This window comes from Tupaia chinensis, unplaced genomic scaffold (genome assembly GCF_000334495.1).
Source record: "Tupaia chinensis unplaced genomic scaffold, TupChi_1.0 Scaffold000146_1, whole genome shotgun sequence".
Classification (NCBI taxonomy): Eukaryota; Metazoa; Chordata; class Mammalia; order Scandentia; family Tupaiidae; genus Tupaia; species Tupaia belangeri.
The window spans coordinates 2,661,005-2,664,816 of NW_006159616.1; the positions used below are offsets into that span (position 1 = coordinate 2,661,005).

The window sequence follows — 3,812 nt, forward strand, 5'->3', positions numbered from 1 at the left end:
GTGTTTATGGAGCTTCTTGTTTCTGCTCACCTCAGGCCCAGCTCCACGGGGGTGCTTTCCGGAGAGTGCCCCATCTCATCCCACCTGGCTTTCCCTGAGTGGCTGAGCCCCGGGGCCTGGGGATGGGGAGGGCTGTAATTCTGCCCCTCCTTCTGGTCCCGGCCAGGCCCTTCACATGGACACCAGGCCCAGATCCAGCCCAGATCTCTCCACAGCAGCCCCATGGCAGGGCCAGGAAGGGACCAGGAGTGGACCGAGCGAGACTTACACAAAGCAGCAGTTGTTCTTCCCCTTTCCCTGAAGCTCAGGGGCTGGGTGTGGCACCCATAACTACAGATGAGGCAATTAGGGAGAACAAGAGCTGGCCGCTCTGCCAGCCCAGCGCCTTAGTCTGCCCAGGGCACCCACACTCCGTGCCATCCCTGTCTGGAGAAGCAGTTCCACTTTCCAGCGAAGCACTGGACCAGAGTCAGGACCCGAGTCCAGGCCCAGCTCTGCCACTCGCTAGCTGTGGGCCCAGGTTCCCTGGAGGTGCGTAAGGAGGCCAGGGTGGGACTTAGAGTTGGGCAGGCTCCCTGGCTGTCCAGTCAGGTGTCTGGTGATGGGGAGGGGCAGGCCTGCTTCCTCCCAGACTCAGTTTCTCATTTGTAAAGCGGAGGTGAAGATTCTCACTCCGGGGTGAGGACAGATACAGGGTCACTTCTCTAGTGCCCACCCCCGCCAGCCCTCCTCCACCTCCCGTCCTATCAAATGGAAATGAAGCCTGCTAAGGCTGAGGCTGAAACTGAGGTGGGCGGGGGTGCTGAGCCTTTCCCACCTTTGAGAGGGGTTCAGTTTCACTGCAGCGCCTGAGGCCAGAGGTTCAGGAAGGGGCCCTCATCTTTCCTGTGCTAAAAGATAAACAGCTTCCTCTGGGCAGACTGCTGCTTGGGAGGTAGGTGAGCTTCGGCATCCTTTCACCCACTGAGGCTGCAGTGGAGGCAGAGGCAGCCTGGCCTCACCCTGGATGGGCTTCCAGCCTCCCTCCCTTCCCTCCCACCTGCCCTCAGACACCTACAGAGGCTCCCCGTGCTGCCAGGATTCTCCCTTCTGCAGTGCAGTGCGCTTGGCTAGAAGGCAACTTGGGGTGGGGGTGGTGTGTGAGGACACAAGGCCGGGACAAACCGCCACCTGGGGTCTGAGGAGGATGGCCGGGGGGCTTCCCAGATAGGGAAGAAGGAGGAGCCATTGCTTACCCGACCAGGGCAAGTTACTTCCCCGAACCTTAGTTTCACTCTCTGCGAAACGGGTCACCAGTGCCTGCTTCTGAGGGAGGGTGCGAGCTTCGCCCCGCCCAGGGTGTTCCGGTGTTTGGTGAACTGAACTTTGCCAAGGGTTTTGCCTTTGGCTATTGATACCTGCTACTTAGCTAATCAAGTGTCCTGTTTTAGAAAAGCCGGCTGTGGCCCAGCAGTACATGAAGGAGCCTTGGAACCTTTCTGGGGTGTGAAGTCCTCTGCCCAGTGGGAACAAGGTAGAAGACTCCAGAATTAAAATTCTTCCCAACACCCTGCCTCACTCAGGGCCTGTGAATGAGACCTGTTTCCTTTGTCCTTGGGCATGACACAGTCAGGTGCAGGAGAATTCACGGGAGCCGAAGGCCCTGGCCCCCACGCAGTCCACCTTCAGCCACACACCTGTCTGCTGAGCACCTGTTTGCCAGGGGGTTCCCTCTTGGACGGGCCAGATGATGCCCCAGCCTCCTCCCAGCCTCGATGAAGCTCAGGGTTCTGGGGAGGAGGATGGAGCTAGACAATAAAGATGTGAAAACAAACAAGATGGACAGCTTGCGATAGACTTACACAGGAAAACAAGTATTGTGCTGTAATAGAGAATTTGGGCCATTTAGGGATGTTGAGGCATAAGGAGATGGCCAGCAGGATTGGAAGAGCAGACAGGAGGAAAGAATCTTCCAGAAAGAGGCAACAGCAGCTACAAAGGTCTTAGAAGGAGGCGGAGCTTGGAAAATCTGAGTAACTGGGTGAGCACCAAAGAAGTTATGACCCGAATGAAGTGAAGACAGCATGGGAGGAGACTCTAAGTTTCTTTCTTTCTTTTTGCCATGAGCGAGAGAGATAGGGAGAGAGAGAGAGAGATAGCACCTCCAGCCTGGTTGCAGTGTCACAACCCAACCCCAGCCTTAGCCATGGATCATGCAGATCTGGAACCTTCCACGGGGTCAGCCTCCCAGAGCATTTTCCACGACCCCATCATTTAGCCACCGCGCACTTCATTGTTACTTTTCATGAATGAGAAGGATGGAGTGACAGCACCTCAACAGGGTTGGGTTGCTTTGTGTTGTTTTGCCAGAGAGGAAGAGAGGGAGAAAGCACCCCCCAATGGGACATGGGCACACATGGCCTGGCGTGTTTTTCAAATCGCCAGGGCCAGGATTTGAACCGCGCTGTCGGCTGGCTCTCTTCACCACCAGGCCACAAGTGCCTCCCCCCCAACCGAGTCTTGATGCCCCAGTCCACCCCCAGCTTCAGCCAGCCCCAAGTCATGGGCATGCAGGTGCCCAGCTTACTCCGGTGGTCTTTGGACCCAAACTGGAACCTCCCACGTGGGTCCTACTTGCAGAGCACTGTGCTTTGCGGTGCCACTCTCAGGCCCGGAACATCCTTTCTAAGGCCCTCTCTGGTGGCTCGGGGCAGGAGAGAAGGTGAGAGACCTTCAGGAGCCACTTCCCTGGCCGCCTGTGACCTCGGGCAGCACCATACCTGTGAGCTTCCTCACGTGTATGTGTGGTGGTGAGAACCAAGTGGAGGGTGAACACGAGTGCCCTCTGGAAAGCTGGAAGGTGTGCATGAATGCAGGGGTCCATGTCCTATCGCAAGTGGAGGGTCTTGGGGCCAGCAGGTGGCGTGGTGGTTAAGGCGCTGGACACTCCCACATGGCCAACCATGGTTTGAGTCCTGGACCAGGTGACATGCTCTCTTACTTTCTCTCTCTCTCCCTCGACAAATTAAAATAAATGAATGAATACATACATTCTTTTTTTTTAAAAAAAAAGGTGGAGGGTCCTTTAGGAAACTATGGGGTAGACCTTTCTGAGGTTCTAGGGAGGAAGTGAGCGAGCTAGAGCCCAGAGTTCCCGGACCTGAGCACCTGACGTGTAAGAGAGCCCACTTTATCAGGGGTTGGGAAAGTGGCAGGACAGGGTCATCGGCTGGTTTCTGGCTGACCATGAGCTGTTTCCTAGTGTGCTGGGGCCAGGGCAGGCACAGACTGTCCCCCAGCCCCAGCACACAGCACTTTCCCTGCTGTGTCCGTGTTTTCTGAAATGCACTCTGAGCTCAGGCTGAGAACTGAGGGGGAGGAAAGGGAAATGAGTGGGTGGCACCTGCCTCTTCCTTTCTTTATCTACTTTCCCCTAATCTTTCTGGCATTGATGGGAAAGACCCCCCAAGTGTGAATGGGGTTTGAGGGGGCTCCGTTCTGATGGTTCAGGGGCAAATCTGGGGCACCCTTCTGATGCTGACACTTGGTCTCTGCCTTTGGGGACCCTGTTAATGAAGCTGGACCTCAGGTTTCTTAGGAGGGGTCGCTGTGAAGCTCCTTCCTGGCTGCTAGAGTTGAGGGGACTCCCCCCCCTCCATTGTCTCCAGGACCTTCTGGCCTTGGGAGGGGTCTCCACGGGAAGCCCATGGAGGGAACTAGAAACCCAACCGATCAGGCCCCGCCCGCGAAGGTGGCGCGATGCCTGGCCCGCCCGCCTGGGCCAGCCCGGCGCGCCACAGCGGCGGGTGGCGGGGACCCGGGCGTCGCAGGGC

The 3,812-nt window shown here is 57.2% G+C and overlaps 1 protein-coding gene across 2 annotated transcripts in view; it reads left to right on the forward strand.

Moving 5' to 3' along the window:
* Positions 1-393: 393 nt before the first annotated feature.
* The window catches only part of ECE1 (endothelin converting enzyme 1), an 80,222-nt gene continuing 76,803 nt past the window's right edge, over positions 394-3,812 (forward strand). Inside the window, exons 1-2 of one of the 2 annotated variants that reach the window (XM_014586530.2) lie at positions 397-531; positions 1,431-1,513. The gene's annotated coding sequence lies outside the window, so the exon portion shown is untranslated. Of the gene's footprint in view, positions 532-1,430; positions 1,514-3,812 lie in introns of both variants that reach the window. The other variant, XM_027770587.1, reaches the window with a different exon arrangement.